Consider the following 20,735-nt stretch of genomic DNA (forward strand, 5'->3'; position numbering starts at 1 on the left):
ATGCAGAAATACTTATAAAATGTATTACTATAGTAGATTCACGTCAACCGTGCATTTGATGTCTAGGCCAGTCCCTTACGACGCTCCTGATTGGCTGTTGGTAAACCAATCACAGGGCTGGAAACTCGAGAGAGAGAGAGAGAGAGAGAGAGAGAGAGAGAGAGAGAGAGAGAGAGTTCACATAGGCAGGATGCATGTTCCACCTCTCCTGCGGGATACGACTTTCAAAAGTATCCCTCAAGAGAGGTGGAACATACACCCTCCCCATGTGAACTCTCGAGAGACTTGAGTTTCCAGCTTCGTGATTGGCTTATCAACAGCCAATCAGGAGCGTCGTAAGGGACTGGCCTGGAAATTAGATGCAATGTTGATGTGAATCTACTATAGTACCTCTGTAAATGTCAATTTTGCTTTTAAATTCTTTTGTCAAATATGCTTTCCCCAACAGTTTCAATTGCGTTAAGCTCGGGAGCTTCTGGGGGATTAACCCTCTGGGGGGGGGTCCCAAGGAGGGCCCTGGACCCCACCTGGAAGACGCCCCGCTTGTTTTGCTTGCTACGCTGGCCACGTCACGAAATAAGCCACTCAAAATAATCTGCCACTGGCCCGGTCCGCCTCTGGATATACACACCCTTGTAAACAATGTTTATGTATCACAGTAGTATGTTTGAGTTCCTGAAGTTAGTCTAACGAGTTTTCACTCCCGAGTAAGCAGTGGTCAGGACCACCAGTAACTGAAACAGCATTGACTGCTTTAATGGAATTTTCTCTCTCTCTCTCTCTCTCTCTCTCTCTCTCTCTCTCTCTCTCTCTCTCTCAATGTCCTGAAGTCACGCAAAATACGAGTAAGGATACCAGAGTATTTTGCTCAACATGTCTCATGGATAGACAGTGTTATTAAATCAAGACTTAATGTGCAAATAGTAGAAGATGAAGAAGAAGAGGAAGAGGAAGAAGCGGAAAACGGAAGAGAAGAAAATAAAACTGAAATGACAGAAAAAAAATAATGAAAACAAAGAGTAAGACAAGAATATGGATGCAGAGATACTCATAGATACTACATATGAGGCAATCAAGCAGCATACATACGAACAAATAAATTACGACATAACACAAAATAAAATCCCGAAGAGGCTTTACCCTGATCTGCATACTGATGGGAAAGAGCTAGAAAAAATTGAAAAGAATGACAAAGTCTGCACCCTTTTGAAAAGAGGGAATTGCAGATTCGTTGAAAGATGTTACTACAAACATCCCAAGGTATGTCACAATTATGAAATCTACGGTAAATGTGCATACCTAGACGGCTATGAGGATGAATGCAAAGATCTACATCCAAAAATATGCAAAAACCTAAAAGAAAGAAAAGAATGTAAGTTCAACAAAAAAATTTAAATTATGTGCCCTGTAGCCATGAATCAAAATCAATTAAATAATCAATTAAATCAAATCAAAATAGAAAAGAAACAAATAAAGAAAGGAACAAACAACATGAGGTGAAAGAAAAAAACAAGCCATCACCGCGCTATGGAGTGTCTGCAAAGAATTTAATGTCAGAATTTCTGGAAATGAAGAAAAGAAAAACATACCAGAACAGGAAAGAGACATGGGAAAATCCTTATTATTACCCACATTAAATGAAGGAGATAACACGCAAACCATCACAGTGATGAATGCGCAGGGTTTAGTTACGAGTAATTCAAAAAGAAAAATAGTTCCTAGAAGATATAATGAATATAAGTGAAACCTGGTATTCCCAGCAGACTGGTAATGATGTTCTAATAAAAGGGTTCCAAACTTATAGATCAGATAAATAAATAAATAAAAAAAAAGGAATCAAGGGTGAACCGCAATATATGGGAAAGACAAAAAACAAGGAAAAATAGTAACTCAGAATGTGAACTAATAGCGGTAGAATTTGAATCTGAAAAATAATGAACATAGAATATATAGACCCCTAATACTAAAGAGTTTCACACAATAATAATAAATTGGATGATATATGTAGAAATCACAAGGACTGGACTATTCTCCTATCCGGAGACTAACTTTCCTTTCATAGATTGGAAAGAACGAATAGGAGATTGTGGTTGTATTTATACATATAAAGAGAGTAATAGTAGTGCAGAAGATAAGAGGCAATTCGAAAAGCTGTTAAATATGCTACTAGATTACAACATTCAACAAATAAATCACCTGCCAACAAGAAAGTAAATACTTTAGACCTAATATTTGTGAACGAGGTGAATTATGTTAAAGAAATAATAGTTTATAATGCGAGTATTCAGACCATAATGTCCATAGAATTAACAGTCCATTCCAAAGCAAGTGAAAACAGAGTAAGCAAGAAATGAAAAGTAGGAAAGATATGGAAAATACAACTTCTACAGTAAAATACAAAATGGTCAGAAATAAATGAAGAATTAAACAAAGATTGGGATACATTTTCGTAAGTGATAACATAAGGGTAAATACGAAGATATTATATAAAATATTAGAGAAAAACGTGGATAAATATATATCGAAGAAGAAAAGTAAACATCAGTCATGCATACCAAGAGACAGAAGGATCTTGTTCCAGAAAATCAGAAAGTGGAAAAAAGGTCTTGCAAAAGAAAAAATGCATGGAAAAGTTATAGAACTAAAAAGTAAGATAGAAAAAGCAGAACAAAAGATTATACAATCAAACGAAAATGAAAAACCGGACTAGGAAGAAAAAACCCTAGTAAATATCAAGCAAAACCCAAAGTATTATACTCGTACGCAAAAAAGATGAATAAAAGAAGATAGAAATAGGCCTCTAAGAATTGAAGGGAGATTAACGAATGAAAAAAAGGAAATATGCAACATATTGGCAGAACGATATAAGAGAGAATTTACCCCTAGAATTGATAATGAAGATAATGATACAGAAATAAGGGATGAAAATAGTTAATATTTATCAGACATAGATATTAATGAAGCCGATATTGTGCAGGCTATTAATGAAATTAAAAATGGAACGGCAGCTTTGCCTGATGGTGTCCCTGCTATTTTGTTAAAGAAAGTAGTTCATTCTATCGCAAAGCTCCTTGCAATATTATTAAGACAAAGAGTAGATACAGGCAAGATTTATGATGAGCACAAATTAGCATATATCACCCCTACTTTCAAAAGTGGATCAAGACTAGAGGCAAGTAATTATAGGCCTGTGAGTCTAACATGACATATTATGAAAGTGTATGAAAGGGTAATGAAGAAAAATATTATGAAACATTTAATAAAAAATAATTTGTTTAATATAGGACAACACGGTTTCGTACCCGGAAAAAGTACACAAACCCAACTGTTAGTCCACCGTGAGAACATATACAAAATATGAAAAACGGAAATGAAACAGATGTGGTTTATTTAGACTTTGCAAAAGCTTTTGACAAGGTAGATCATAATATATTAGCGAAGAAAATTAGAAAACATAATATAGTGGACAAAGTAGGAAGATGGATAAAAGAATTTTTACACAACAGAAAACAGATAGTTATGGCAAATGATGAGAAATCAGATGAAGCTAAGGTAATATCCGGTGTGCCACAAGGTACGGTGTTAGCTGCAATACTGTTTGTTATTATGATTGCAGACATAGACAGTAATGTTAAGGACTCGGTAGTGAGTAGTTTCGTCGATGACACAAGAATAAGTAGAGAAATTACTTGTGATGAAGATAGGAGCACGCTACAAAGAGACCTTAACAAAGTATATGATTGGGCAGAGGTAAATAGGATGGTATTTAACTCTGATAAATTTGAATCAATAAACTATGGAGACAGAGAAGGAAAGCTATATGAAAATCCTTATTATTACCCATATTAATGAAGGAGGAAAACACGCAAACCATCATAGTGATGAATGCGCAGGGTTTTAGTTACGAGTAACTCAAAAAACAAAAAGAAAAAATAGAGTACTTAGAAGAACTAAACCAAATTAAAAAGAAAATAGATATAATGAATATAAGTGAAACCTGGTATTCCCAAGAGCACGGGAAATGACGATCAAATAAAAGTGTTCCAAACTTATAGATCAGATAGAAAAAAATAGGAATCAAGGGGAAACCGCAATATATGGGAAGACAAAAAACAAGGAAAAGGAAAAAATATATGAGAAATATAGTAACTCAGAATGTGACTAATAGCAGTAGAATTTAAATCTGGAAAATTAATGACATGTATATATAGACCCCTAATACTAAAGAGTTTGACATAATAATAGAAAAATTGGATGGTATATGTAGAAATCACAAGGACTGGACTATTCTTCTATCCGGAGACTTTAACTTTCCTTTCATAGACTGGAAAGAACGAATAGGAGATTGTGGTTGTATTTATACATATAAAAAAGAGAGTAAGAGTAGTGCAGAAGATAAGAGGCAATTCGAAAAGCTATTAGATATGCTACTAGAATACAACATTCAACAAATAAATCACCTGCCAACAAGAAAGGAAAATACTTTAGACCTAGTATTTGTGAACGAGATGAATTATGTTAAAGAAATAATAGTTTATAATGTGAGTATTTCAGACCATAATGTCATAGAATTAACAGTCCATTCCAAAGCAAGTGAGAACAGAGATATGCAAGATATGAAAAAGTAGGAAAGATATGGAAAATACAACTTCTACAGTAAAAATACAAAATGGTCAGAAATAAATGAAGAATTAAACAAAGATTGGGATAACATTTTCGTAAGTGATGACATAAGGGTAAATACGAAGATATTATATAAAACATTAGAGAAAATAGTGGATAAATATATATCGAAGAAGAAAAGTAAACATCAGTCATGCATACCAAGAGACAGAAGGATCTTGTTCCAAAAAATCAGAAAGTGGAAAAAGGTCTTGCAAAAGAAAAAAAATGCATGGAAAGTTATAGAACTAAAAAGTAAGATAGAAAAATGCAGAACAAAAGATTATACAATCAAAAGAAAATGAAAAACGGGACTTGGAAGAAAAAAAACCCTAGTAAATATCAAGCAAAACCCCAAAGTATTATACTCGTACGCAAAAAAGATGAATAAAAGAAGAATAGAAATAGGCCCTCTAAGAATTGAAGGGAGATTAACGAATGAAAAAAAGGAAATATGCAACATATTGGCAAAACGATATAAGAGAGAATTTACCCCTAGAACTGATAATGAAGATAATGATACAGAAGTAAGGGACGAAAATAGTGAATATTTAGCTGACATAGATATTAATGAAGCTGATATTGTGCAGGCTATTAATGAATTAAAAATGGAGCTGATGCAGGTCCTGATGCTATTTTGTTAAAGAAAGTAGTTCATTCTATCAAAGCAAGCCAATTCAATATTATTAAGACAAAGAGTAGATACAGGCAAGATTTGTGATGAGCACAAATTAGCATATATTACCCTTACTTTCACAAGTGGATCAAGACTAGAGGCAAGTAATTATAGGCCTGTGAGTCTAACATCACATATTATGAAAGTGCATGAAAGGGTGATGAAGAAAAATATTATGAAACATTTAATAGAAAATAATTTGTTTAATATAGGACAACATGGTATTGTACCCGGAAAAAGTACACAAACCCAACTGTTAGTCACCGTGAACATATACAAAAATATGAAAAGCGGAAATGAAACAGATGTGGTTAATCTAGACTTAGCAAAAGCTTTGACAAGGTAGACCATAATATAGCGAAGAAAATTAGAAAACACAATATCGTGGATAAAGTAGGAAGATGGTTAAAAGAATTTTTACACAACAGAAAACAGATAATTATTGCAAACGATGAGAAATCCGATGAAGCTAAGGTAATTTCCGGTGTGCCACAAGGTACGGTGTTAGCTGCAATACTGTTTGTTATTATGATTGCAGACATAGACAGTAATGTTAAGGACTCGGTAGTGAGTAGTTTCGTCGATGACACAAGAATAAGTAGAGAAATTACTTGTGATGAAGATAGGAACGCGCTACAAAGAGACCTTAACAAAGTATATGATTGGGCAGGGGTAAATAGGATGGTATTTAACTCTGATAAATTTGAATCAATAAATTATGGAGACAGAGAAGGAAAGCTATATGCATATGTAATAAATACATTTTTAGAATTACATGTCTGTAAATAAAAACCCATGACCTGAGGTCATGGCATTAGGAGGGTCCTACGTGACCAATGCAGATCTAGATTACGCTATGCGCTGTCTGCAGTAGCCTGGTTTAAATCTGTTTAGAAATGTCATCGTTTGCATTACTGATAACTTTGTACAACAACTTCCATGGGAAGCGGTTGACCTGTTAACCTACGCCGGAAACTTGTAACTTCCGAGCCGCGGACTACGTATGTTTTTATATGAATCGCTGAGATAGCTAATGTTTCGCTATCGACGTGATGCTCTAAAAGTTCAGTTCTTTACCAGCGATCAAACATATCGGTCTCCCGACCGAACTGTCTCTCTTATTATGGAGTTACAGAATAAAGTTGTTATACCTTTTCCAACATTATCTGTTTGAATCATCTCCTTTAGTTTAAGAAGAACCACTCTACTAAGATATCACATAGGAGACGGAAGGAACCAGAAATACTTACGAATGACAGTCGTAAGGGAAAAAAAACAAACAGTCTTTCGCAAAAGCGAAGAGACAAAATTGGTGGGCAGCTTTTTTTTGACGAAGAATAAGATTAACAAGACCCATATCAGCCACCGACCGAAGAACTACAATAACCAACTTCCACCTACAAAATTAATACTAAACAGAGGAAACGGGATCTTTAATCAACGCAACATTTATGAAGACGAAGATATGTCCTTCATCGAGAAGAATACAAGCATCAACATCGACGTTTGAGTGACTGTTGTCACAATATCTCCGAGAATCAACACCGGACTGACGAGAGCAGCATCGAACATCAACAGAAAGAAGAAAACACATAAAGAAAACACATAAGGAAAACAACGACGTGATCACTAGCAAGGACGCAAAGAGTAGGGCAAGAGGAAGCAATGCGAGGAAGGAGGCTGTGACGTCATCAATCTTGGACATCTTCATGCAACGTGAGCCAGAGAGGAGACCGTGACGTCATCACGACTTCCGACGCGAAGACGACAGGAACTGTGACGTCATCCCATGTCAACAATCCTTCAGCATATAATCCTGAGCTAAGTACCATTTTATCTATTCAGGTTTTTTTTTTTCCTCAGTGAAGTGTTGTTCATCAGGAGTCGATCGTCCAGTATTCTGGGGTGAGTTGTTCGCCATCTTAATCTTCCTTCATTACAGAATCAATCTTCAACTACGAGTTCTCGCCCCGCAGATTATTTTTTTTTTTTCTCTTCTCGTTGTTGCTAATCGTTTCTTGCAGGAATTCTCCGTATATATTTTTATCAAATTATCTGTATTTCTGTATCTTTTGGGGGATTTTCCTATTACTATAACACATTTATACAGTATATTGCATATGCGTTTACGTAGTGGTCGAGTGTACTCTTATAGATATTTTGATAGGACCGCAAGGAATAGAAGTGATAAGAAAAAAGTAAAAGTGAACATGGGCAACTACTCCGGCTGGCAACCCAATGTGGTGACTCTCGTGAGCGCGAGGTCAGCAATTGTCCTTTTCAGGTCGGGTCAATGGGTTCCTGCCTCAAAATGTTGAGGCATGGATCTCATCTGTAGACGCTCATTTAAATGCAAAAAGCATCACAGACCCAGCAGTACAATTACAGAAGGCCAAAAGCTTCATAGACTTTGCTAAAGGAGACGCAAGTGCATATCTAAGGGGTGTTTCTTTCCAACGAGGCGACTACATGGGACGAGTTCAAAATCAGATTACGTGCCGTGTATGGGGGTGAAGAGGCTTTAGATGGTAGTATTGGCATTGAGAAATATCCTTAACCAAGCCTCCATGACTCAGCTTAATGTTGTCGAGCGGGCGGCGCTAATTGCCGACCGGCTAAATGAATATCAAGTTAGTTTAAGTACTACGGGTGGGTTACGAGTGCCAGAATCGCTGTGAAAGATTTATCCGTCTAATTTATCTTACGAGCATTACCGCAATGTTGCCTGAAGCTTTAGTGCGGTGTTTTGACAAAAAATTGCAGCCCAGCAGTACGGATTAGATGTGTATAAACAAATCAAAAAACACATGGTCCTAAATGTACCGACCTAGATCCTTCGCTCATTCAAGTTTTTGCAAAAATGAAAAAAAAAGAATAAGCCACAACAAGTAAACGTGGTACATAATAATAATCAAGTTGCAGGGATGGTTTGTTATAACTGTAAACTGACTAGGTCACATGATTTCAGACTGTCGGACGCGTTTTTGTTCAATACATAATAGTTCCACTCATTCATATAATCGTTGCTACTCGCGGAATCACAGCAGAATCCTACAAACACGCAACAGTTGCCAGTGCAAATAAAAAGAAAGGGTTCCCTCAGTACTATACAAAAAAGAAACAATGCCAAACGGCAATGCTGCTTCAACCACGGCAGAAAACCAAACAAATCGTGCTTCAGGTACCTCTGTTCCTGGGCCGTCCTAGCAGAACTTGCAAGGTCAAAGCGAATTTTCAAGGTGTGCTAAACAAAGCAAATACCACGTAGTTTCGCAATCCAAGGGGGGAGGGCGATGTTGGGTCATCAATATCAACATCTTTTTGTATCAAATAATCAGTTTAATCATTTATCAGATCATTGTGAGGCAATTGATTTTCCTATAAAACACACGGCCGAATCCAAAAAATCTGTGCAGGTTCCCGTAGATTTGCAACAAATTCATGCAATTATTAGTCAAGACGAGTTACGACCAACCTTACATGCAGTAAATTTGGACCATAAGTCATTCACTTTGTTCTTTGATTCTCGGGTAGTCCACGTAATATCATGGATTTAAGGATCTTCATCATTTACTCTTTTCAAACGTTCCCTTTAGCGAGAATCCGGCAATAAGACTTGCAGGCATAGGAAATAATGAATTAAATGTGGAGGAGTAACTCATGTTCATTACAAGTCGGTAAGCGCACGTTTTTCCGATACCTTTATCGTTGTACAAAACATTAATATGTATCCCGCAGTAATTATCGGATACCCGTCTATGGGCACTCAAAATATTACCTTAGCACCTGCAAACACGGCGTATATCAAAGGAAAATTCTATAAGTCTTCTAATACCCTAAAATCAGTTTTAGATAATAAAGAGGACAGACAGAGTAGTCACTTATATTGAAGAACCAATCACCTGTCTCATGAACCAAGAAATAATACATGCATCCCCAAACAGAACTTTCGCTCGCCGTAATACAGCTTGCACGCAAACTCTCGAGCCGAACGTACTTCGAACATATTAGTGCGTGTAAAGAGAACCTTGCCAGGATCTGAAACGTTAATCCTTTCCGAAACTCTGAAAAACACGGATTATCCGTCACACAAGCCATTTATACAGTCGGCTCACAACAACAATGTCACATCGAGTCTGTAATCATTTGAATACCACTTTAGTAATCCACAAAAATCAACATATCTTGGATGCGGAAGTTTATAAACATCGCATTCTTACCGTAGCTGAGATAAATCACTCTCAATCAGTTGCGGATGAATCCCTTTTGCAATCTATAAAGAACAAAATCAATAAGGACATTCAAGAAGAAGAAATTCAGCAGAAATTTTGAATCTTTTAACTGAATATCATGATGTTTTTTCCACTACGGATGGAACCTTAGGAAAAACGGATGTCATCGAGCATCAAATAAGGCTCAAGGACAAGAGAAGGTAATCTATGTACCTTCGTACCGACTGCCTATGAAATTTCAGAATGAGATAACAGAGGAAAAGTAGGTAAAATGCTAAAAGAAGGAGTTCTTAGGATGAAATCAAACAGCCCTTATAATTTTCCGTTAATAGTAGTACCGAAAACAGATCGAACTTGGCGGATATGCGTCGATTTTCGTCGTTTAATAAAGAAGAAACAATCCCTGACCGATTCCCAGTACCATGTACTGATGATATCCTATCTCTACTAGGTCAGAACAAATATTTCACCAGCTTGGACCTACTAAAAGGATTTCATCAGATTCCGTTGGAACAAGAGAGTTATCCCATACACTGCCTTCAGCACAGCCAGGGGACATTATGAATTTTTGCGTATGCCTTTGGTTTACGTTGTGCTCCCATAACTTTTACTAGAATGATAAACATTGTGTTTGGAGACTTGTTAGGAGATATCCTACATGCCTACATGGACGACCTAGTAATCTGTTTTCCCAATACATTAGAAGAACATCTACGTAATTAGAGTTAGTGCTACAAAGACTAAGGCAGCATAAATTTAAGGGTAAAGATAAGTAAGTGTGATTTTTTAAAACAGAACTAGTTCTATTTAGGTTTCACGGTTTCTAGTGAAGGTCTTAAAAAGTAGTCCTTGATAAGGTATCGGCTATCCGTCAAACTTTCCGATACCTACTAACGTCAAGGGAATACAGCAATTTTTTAGGGTGTAGCGGATATTATAGGAGGGGTTCATTAGGAACTACTCCATCATAGCCGCTCCCCTAACCGATCTTATAAAAAGGGCGTAGATTTCATATGGTCTGAAATTCATCAACAGGCGTTCGATAAATTGAAAGATGAACTGTGTAGTTCTCCTATCTTGAAATTTCCTGACTTCGGTAAGGAATTCTTCATAGCAACAGACCGCCTCAGACCTAGAGTAGGTGGGTATTGCTTCAACAATATGATAAACAGGTTTGTTTTTTCCCTATAGCTTTTTATTCACGTAAACTGAGACCGCCTCCGAAAGTAATATGCAGTAATAGACAAGGAAGGCTCGCTATTGTTAATTCACTCGTGCATTTTAAATTTATAATATACGGTTATCCTGTCAAGGTTCTCACTGATCATAAGCCCCTAACCGACTTCTTTAAAGGCTTTAGTCACAGCCTAAGCGAACTAGGTGGCACATGATCATCCAGGACTTTGGCGCGAGGATTGGGTATTTACCTGGGAAAGCAAATATCATTGCTGACGCATTATCACGCAACCCCTCTTCATCTTGTACCGAGCCATTAGCTGAATAATAAGATATCTCAACCTCCACGCCCATTGTTAAAACTCTATCTGAACAGGAAGATCTGGGCTGGAGTGCTGAACTATTACAGACGGAACAAAGAAAAGATCCGCAAATAGAAAAAATCATCATTGCGTTAAACGGAAATCCGAAGGAAAAGGAATATATAAAGTATAAGCAGCATAATTATATCATCCAAGTAGATCCTGTGTAGATCCGTGACGAGGAAAACCCGCAACACACAGTTGAATAACAACCAGGTGGTGGTACCTATCTCACTCATACCCACTGTCTTAAATGGTTGCATGAAAATCCACTGCATGGACACCCGGGTTATTCCCTAATGTCACAGAAAGCCAAATCCTTATTTTATTGGCATACGATGCTTACAGATATAAAAAAGCACATAGCAAATTGTCCGCACTTGTCAAGAATACAAAGGGCAACACGAAGACACCTGTCAGACTAGGGGCTTACCCGTGCCAAATCAACCCTTTGAAAGAGTAAACTTAGATTTATTAACAGGATTTACGAGTCAGACAGAGGAAATAAGCACTCCTAGTAATCATAGATGCTTTGACTCGATATACAGAACTGATAGCGCTTAAAACAAAAACCGCAGTCGAGTGCGCTAGAAAGTTTTATGAGTGCTACATTTGTAAACATGGAATTCCACACACCATTATATCAGACGGGCGGGGAGTTCAATAATCATTTCCTTAACTCCTTGTGCGAATTCCTTTGCATAAAGAAAATCAATACCATGATCTATCACCCAGAGTCTAATGGGCTAGTGGAAAGGGCAAAAATCGTAAGTTTTAAACATTTTAGGGTCACCTTAGGGGGGGCAGAACCCCAACTGGGACATTGCCATACCTGCGGTACTAAGCACACTTAATCACTCGTATCATGTGTTTATTAAAATGACACCGCACGAGGCACTGTACGGTATCCCAGCTAGAACACCTTTCCACGTATTAACGCCTACAAACTAATTTATCAAATCCTCTAAAGGATGTTATGGATGCAAGCATAAGTCGATATAATATACTTCGTAAGAATCTAGAAGAAGCACAAATAATAATGAAAAGAAATCATGATAAAAATAGCTAAGCCAACTAGAAACATATGCCGTGGGCGATCAGGCGGTATACAATAACAAGTATACGTACGTAAAGGTTTAAATTATAAACTGACACCTAAGTTTGAAGGCCCCGTTTAACATTTTAGAAATATTAACGGCCAATAGATTTAGGGTTCAAAATGTATCCAAACCCACTGATGTGAGAATAGTTCCATTGGCACATATCAGAATCTAAAGAAAGGTAGATGGAGTGAGGGAAAAAATGGTATTTATGAAACTTGTATAATAATTTATATATATATATATATATTATATATATAGATATATATATATATATATATATAATATCTATATATTAATATATATGTATATATATATATATATATATGTATATATATATATATATTAATCATTAAGATATTTGTATGTAAAACTATTATTTTACACGAGATTATACATTAGTTTTACTCATTGCAGGTTTTCAAAAATGATCTGTTATTGTTAGGAGTGATATTGTGTGTTCAGACATCTTTGTTGTATGGAAAGAGCGCTAAGACGAAAGAAATAGAATTTAATCATGGCTCGATTATCGAAAGAACAGACGACATTGTTATAGTGTCAAGTAATATAGTCATAGAAGTGGATATGCAGGCCATATTTTTGCCTGAAGATTGACGTCCTTAACTTAAAGAATGACCTGATGAGGTTTGCCATTTCGCTGGAAGGAAATGCACCACGTAATTTTCATGCTAACTCAGAGATTTCGCTAGCTCAAACCCTAAGCGTCGCGGAAATGTTGTCTTATGACATACAAAATAAAACCGCCGAGGCAGAGGAACTTGCTCGTGACTTGCTGATGTGGTCTGTGCGGCACAATAATCTCGAACGCCGCAACCCGCTTATTCTGGCTGGACTAAAACATCTTAGGATCTGTTGCGAATCTAGGCTTAGGAATTTCAAATCGCCTTAAGATAATAATCAAAATAAAAGAATGAGTTTTTGCAACACAAAACCGAATTAGCTTTGTCTGAACTTCGCAGTCAGTTATCTTCAATCAATCAAATAATGAGTTTAGTAAACGAACATTCAAAATAATATCGATCAGGTTATGGAAGTTCAACATTTGCTGGCTACGTTAGCTTACTATAGTTCGAAAATAGATCATATCCGTGTGAAAATATCACATTTTATTGAGAAATCAAAAGATTATGTAGAAGCTATTACGTTAGCGACAAAGGGTGTGTTATCTCCACACCTCATGCCTATTAAAGATCTGACGTTAACTTTGGAGAACGGACGGGAGAAACTAGGTTATATTCCTTTATTAGACGCCCATAAAGTAGAGTTCTATTATAGCCTAATATCAGTCAGCGTTGAAAATTACAGGATTATGATCACTATACCTTTTGATTCTTCCGATGCTTGGCAAATCATACAAAATAGCACCGTTTCCTACTTTCATGACGAATAACTCAAGTCCAGTAATATCCAATTTGACGGGGCATGTTCTGATTTCTTCTGATAGGAAATCATTTACAGTCATTAAAGACTTAGATAAACTCACTCACTGTTCAGAAGCCATGAATAATAAAATTTGTACAGCTGACTCTTTTGAATTCTATCCTATATCAACGGATTCATGTGAGTTAGGCATAGTGCTAAACGGCTCTCTCTCTCATACAAGCGAAGGTTGTCTGGGAAACTTTATCCCTTTTACAGTAATAAATTCAATTACAGAATGAATAATGGCTCCTGGATCCGTTACGACAAAGCCGGTTTCCACGTCGTATGCCCGGATGGGACCACCGCCCATTCCCCTATCTTTGTAGCAGCTGATGGTTGTACGGGGACATCTACAAACTACACCGTCAGAGGGGTCAACACGATAATACGTGAGAAGGCGTATTTTGCGAACTATACTTGGGCGTCTACAATTATCCCATCACTACCTCTCCCATACAACGCGCGGGTGGTCATCGTTTGACGGCAACTGGATGAGATGAAACACGCGTCACCCGACTTATGCAGGTGGAGAAAAATCTTCGTTACTCATTCTGCAGGCCGTGTTCAGCGTGACGGCCATATTGGTTATCGCCGTCAACATCTTGCTTGGCGTAGGCTGAGGCGTACACAGAAGGATCTCCAAGGAAACGTATTGTCCCGTCCAGATGACGTACCCGGGTTAAACTCAAGGCGTTTGAGTTTAGGGCCGCCTGAAACTGGCCATTTCGTTTTGTGCCTAGGGAAATTGTCTGGAATTGTGTTGTGTGTGAAAAGCGGTCTGTATGCTGGCAAAAATGTAGGACAAGAAAGACTCACGCCTTTGCATTTGAACAGTTAAAGTATCTCCCGGGCACCTAATAAAATATTATAGCCCAATATTATACATTAATATACTCCTAAAAGGTATTTTCGGGCACCAATAATAAAATATACCAGCCCATATATAATTAATGGCCACAATTATACTATTATACAATTGTACCATTATATTTACCTATTACAAAGAGTGACAAGTACTCTTTAACAATTATCCATGATCATGTTGTAATCTATCAGTAAACCGCTATTCTTAATCAGGTTACCTATTATCAAGATTAATCATGTATACATGTTAATCTTTTGATTTTTTACCTTTATTCTTATTTATTTTTTGGGTATCCTAATCATTATTTTACTTACCAAACATGGATACTAGATTTTCCATGGCATTTATCTTTGTTTATGAATATGTCAAAAAGGGTATGTAACAGAACCTTTTTATGCATTTAATCACTTGCTTATGTTTATACCTAAACATATGTTACGAGCACGCTCCTAAGAAACAATGTTTAAAGTAACTTTTGTTATTCAAGGCTTGAATGGTAGCTGTCCGAGCCTAATGTAATAAATACATTTTTAGAATTACATGTCTGTAATAAAAACCCATGACCTGAGGTCATGGCATTAGGAGGGTCCTACGTGACCAATGCAGATCTAGATTACGCTATGCGCTGTCTGCAGTAGCCTGGTTTAAATCTGTTTAGAAATGTCATCGTTTTGCATTACTGATAACTTTGCACAACAACTTCCATGGGAAGCGGTTTGACCTGCTTTAACCTACGCCGGAAACTTGTAACTTCCGAAGCCGGCGGACTACGTATGTTTTTATATGAATCGCTGAGATAGCTAATGTTTCGCTATCGACGTGATGCTCTAAAAGTTCAGTTCTTTACCAGCGATCCAAACATATCGGTCTCCCGACCGAACTGTCTCTCTTATTATGGAGTTACAGAATAAAGTTGTTATACCTTTTTCAACTTATCTGTTTGAATCATCTCCTTTAGTTTAAGAAGAACCACTCTACTAAGATATCACATAGGAGACGGAAGGAACCAGAAATACTTACGAATGACAGTCGTAAGGAAAAAACAAACAGTCTTTCGCAAAAGCGAAGAGACTAATACATATAGGGGACCTAATAATGAGACAATCACAAATAAGGAAGCAGTTAAAGACCTTGGTGTGATGATGAATAGGAACATGTTATGCAATGATCAAATAGCAATTCTATTGGCAAAATGTAAAGCAAAAATGGGAATGTTGTTACGGCACTTCAAAACAAGAAAAGCTGAACACATGATTATGCTTTATAAAACATATGTTCGTAGTCCACTTGAATATTGCAATATGATATGGTACCCACACTATCAAAAGGATAATGCACAAATAGAGAGTGTACAAAGATCCTTTACAGCTGGAATATAAGAAGTTAAGGACCTTGACTATTGGGAAAGACTACAATCATTAAAATTATATAGTCTAGAAAGGAGAAGAGAACGCTACATGATAATTCAGGCATAGAAACAGATAGAAGGAATAGCCGAAAACATCATGGAGCTAAAAATATCAGAAAGAGCAAGCAGAGGTAGATTAATAGTGCCCAAAACTATACCAGGAAAAATAAGGAAAGTACACAGGACATTAATCCACTTTGCACCAGCATCGATAATGCAGCGTCTATTCAATGCGTTGCCAGCTCATCTGAGGAATATATCAGGAGTGAGCATAGATGTGTTTAAAAATAAGCTCGACAAATATCTAAGCTGCATCCCAGACCATCCAAGATTGGAAGATGCAAAATATACCGGAAGATGTACTAGCAACTCTCTGGTAGACATTAGAGGTGCCTCACACTGAGGGACCTGGGGCAACCCGAACAAGATGTAAGGTCTGTAAGGTAAGGTCTCTCCTATTCAAAATTGGGTATTTTTATCTCTCATTCCTTAAGTTCTCTCTCTCTCTCTCTCTCTCTCTCTCTCTCTCTCTCTCTCTCTCTCTCTCTCTTTTCCTATTCAAAAATTGGGTATTTTTATCTCTCATTCCTTAAGTCCATCTCTCTCTCTCTCTCTCTCTCTCTCTCTCTCTCTCTCCTTAAGTCCACAGTGCAATGTGTGTTTGTGTGTATGCACACTGTTTCACTAAAGAGGTGTACGATTTTCACCCGTGGTGGGGTACCAGAGCTGTCAATTCACCTCACGTGGCGCACTGTTGGCATTGCTGTTGTAAAAGGTTGTTTGTAGAGTTCTTTCGGCCGTTTACTTGATCTACGTTCTACTTCCTTACTTCAACTCAGTTATGCAGCCATTTCTTCGCCGCTTTTTTTTTCACTTTTTAAAAGCAGGGAAGGGTTTAAATCACCTCCTCTCACTCCTCACCCAACCCCCTCCCCAAAATTGTTTTTCTATTGGAAATTCTAAATTTCGAACGAAGATGGAATGCATTGCTGTCTTAATAAATATCGCCTTGTATTTTAATAATTGACTTATATTTTGATCCAGTTTATTATTTTTTTTCTCTCTAATAAGTGAGCCCTTCTTTCTCTGTGTTTCCTGTTACCTTCTGGGCTTGTTCCATATGAACAGGTTTCGTCTTCTCATTAATAAGTGAGTGATTCCTTTTCATTTTTATGTTCTTTGTTGTTTACATTGCTGCTTCCTACCTCTCTCTCTCTCTCTCATACACACACACAAAACGGCTCTCAGTAACGACAGAAAATTCTCTCTCTCTCTCTCTCTCTCTCTCTTTCTGGGCATTTCCTAAGGTTCTTTGCAGCGTTCCTACGGCCCCTAGCTGTAACACCTTCCATTCCTTTTACTGTACCTCCGTTCATATTTTTTTTCTAACATACTACTACTTCTTTGAATATCCGTTTCAGCGCTGAGTGACGTCGTAGGTGCCACCTCTTGGCCTTTTGGCTTAAACTCTACATTCTAGTCTATTCCACTAATCCCAGTCAACTAGACGTTAATTATACTTAAGTATTAGGTAGGTTAGCTTGATCTAGTTTCCGAAGTTTACGGTTGATAAATTTAAAGATGTAAAATTTACGGTTGATAAATTCAAAGGGTGCAAAATTAGTGGTTGATAAATTCAAAGGTGCAAAATTTACTGTTGACAAATTCAAAGGTGTAAAATTTACAGTTTGATACTTTTAAAGGTGTAAAATTTATTCTTTTGTTGACAAAATTCAAAGGTGTAAAACTTTACGGTTGATAAAAATTCAAGGTGCAAAATTTATTCTTGACAAATTCAAAGGTGTAAAATTTACGGTTGATATATTTAAAGGTGTAAAATTTATTCTTGACAAATTCAAAGGTGTAAAATTTACGGTTGATAAATTTAAGGGTGTAAAATTTATTCTTGACAAATTCAAAGGTTTGAAATTTACGGTTGATAAATTCAAAGGTGCAAAATTTATTCTTGACAAATTCAAAGGTGTAAAATTTACGGTTGATAAATTTAAAGGTGTAAAATTTACGGTGTAAAATTTACGGTTAGTAAATTTAGAGTATAAATGTTTATGGTTTAACTAAAATTTAAAGGTATTGATTTTACGGTTAATTAAATTTAAGTTAAAGCAAAAATTTAGTTAATAAATTTAAAGGTGTAAAATTTACGGTTAATAAATTTAAAGTGTAAATTTATGGTTAATAAATTTAAAGGTGTAAAAGTTACGGTTCAGAAATTCAAAGTTGTAAAATTTACGGTTCATAAATTTAAGATATGAAATTTACGGTTCATAAATTTAAGATATGGAATTTACGGTTCATAAATTTAAGATATAAAATTTACGGTTCATAAATTTAAGATATAAAATTTACGGTTCATAGATTTAAGATATAAAATTTACGGTTCATAAATTTAAAATATAGAATTTACGGTTCATAAATTTAAAGATGTAAAATTTACTTGATAAATTTAAAGATGTGAAATTTACTTGATAAATTTAAAGATGTGAAATTTACTTGATAAATTTACAGATGTGAAATTTATGGTAAATAAATTCAAAGGTGTAAAAGTTACTGCTAATAAATTCAAATGTGTAAAATTTAGAGTATATTAATTCATAGGTGTAAAATTTACGGTTAATAAATTTAATTAATAAATATAAAGTGTAAATTTATGGTTAATAAATACAGTGTAAATTTATGGTTAATAAATTTAAAAGGTGTAAAATTTATGGTTAATAACTTTAAAGGTGTAAAATTTAGAGTTAATAAATTAACATTTATGGTTAGTAAACACAGAAGGTGTAAAATTTACTGCTAAAAAATGAAAAGGTGTAAAATTTCATGTTAATAAATTACATTTTTAATATCTATGGTTAATATAAATGGAAAGGTTGTAAAATTTAAGTTCTTATCTGTCCCTTCTTCACCACCACCTCCCCCTCTGCTGATTTCAGTCTTCAAGAAACTCTGAATTTAATAATGTTTTTATGTCCAAACTTGTGTTTGATTTAAATTAGCGTTCTGGCTATCTGATGGTCTCGCTGTATTTTCACTTACTCTGGGAGTAAGCCCATACAAGCTACTTTTTTGTTGTTGTTGTTGTTGTTCTTGTTGTTCTTGTTCTCGCTGTTGCTGTTCTCGTTGGGGTTAGGAAAACCCTAAAAATCGTTTTTCATCGAATTAAAGGTATAGGAATTTTAGGATAGGATATTTATGATTTATTTATCAGGATGAAAATTTAAAAAATGAGCGTGTTAAACAGCACAGAACAATTATTTCTTAAAAAGTTATAACTATTTAATTTTCGTTGGGTAAACTGTAGATTTTCAGCACGCGGCCACAGGTGGATGGAGGTCGGATCATGCCTTTTATGGCGTGTAGGCCCTCATAACCTAGCATTAATGACGTTGTAACAGTCCTTGTGTTAGTGAAACTTTTTCTTTTTCTAGTACCTTGAAGTGAGGGATTTGTAGTGGGACTTTTAGGTGAAGGCTAAAATTGGAGTAGTTTTATATAGAGAGGATTTAGCTTCTGGTATCATTACGAATTTGCTATTTTCAAATGATTTGAAATTCCATTTAATTTAGCTTAGATATGATTTAGCTTCTGGTAGCATTATGAACTTTCTATTTCAAAATTATTTTAAATTACATTTAATTTGGCATATTGATGATTTAGCTTTTAGATTATCTAGCTTCTGGTAGCATTACGAACTTGCTATTTCCAAATTATTTGAAATTATATTTAATTTAGCTTAGTGATGATTTAACTTAGAGATGATTTGGCTAATGGTAGCATTTTGAACTTGGTACTTTCAAATGATTTAAAATTACATTTAATTTAGACTGGAGATGATTTAGCCTCTAGATTATGTAGCTTCTGGTAGCATTATGAACTTGCGGTTTTCTAATGATTTAAAATTACATTTAATTTAGCTTACTGATGATTTAGCTCCGAGATGATTTAGCTTCTGGAAGCTTTAAGAACTTTCTATTTCCAAATGATTTGAAATTACATTTAACCTAGCTTACTGATGATTTAGCTTCTGGTAACTTTGAGCTTTCTATTTTCAAATTATTTGAAATTATATGTAACTTCGTGATGATTTAGCTTCCGGTAGCATTATGAACTTTCTATCTCCAAATTATTTTAAATTAAATTTAATTTAGCTTCGAGGTGATTTAGCTTCGAGGTGATTTAGCTTCGAGGTGATTTGGCTTCGAGGTGATTTAGATTTGGGTAGCATTATGCAGCCGGTTTCAAATGATTTGAAATTACATTTAATTTAGCTTCGAGATTATTTAGCATATGGTAGCATTATGCACTTGCTGTTTTTAAACGATTTGAAATTACATTTAATCTAGCTTTGAGATGATTTAGCTTCTGGTAGCATTATGAACTTTTCAAATAATTTGGAATTACGTTTAATTGCAGTGGAAAGTCTAAGAAGGAAAGGAGCATTTTGTGTAATTTTAAAGATAGTATAATATACTAAGAGCCACTTTTCTTGTTTTCTGTTGACAAAGCCTTCAAATGTGTATATTTTAAAGAATAGTATAATGTTAAGAGCCATTTTTCTTGTTCTGTTGACAAAGCCTTAAAATGTGTATATTTTAAAGAATAGTATAATGTTAAGACATTTTTCTTGTTCTGTTGACAAAGCCTTCAAATGTATATGTTTTAAAGAATAATATAATGTTAGCCATTTCTCTTGTTCTGTTGACAAAGCCTTCAACTGTCTCTCTCTGACAAGGAAAGCCTTCAAATCTCTAACAAGAGATCGAGACCGAATTATGCAAGAGAAAAGGGGTTCT

General features: G+C 35.7%; 1 long non-coding RNA gene across 1 annotated transcript in view; it reads left to right on the top strand.

Moving 5' to 3' along the window:
* The window catches only part of LOC135211566 (uncharacterized), a 40,972-nt gene that overhangs the window by 19,475 nt on the left and 762 nt on the right, over positions 1 to 20,735 (top strand). The gene's annotated exons all lie outside the window — the stretch shown is intronic.

The sequence above is a fragment of the Macrobrachium nipponense genome, chromosome 4 (assembly GCF_015104395.2).
Source record: "Macrobrachium nipponense isolate FS-2020 chromosome 4, ASM1510439v2, whole genome shotgun sequence".
NCBI classification, from domain to species: domain Eukaryota; kingdom Metazoa; phylum Arthropoda; class Malacostraca; order Decapoda; family Palaemonidae; genus Macrobrachium; species Macrobrachium nipponense.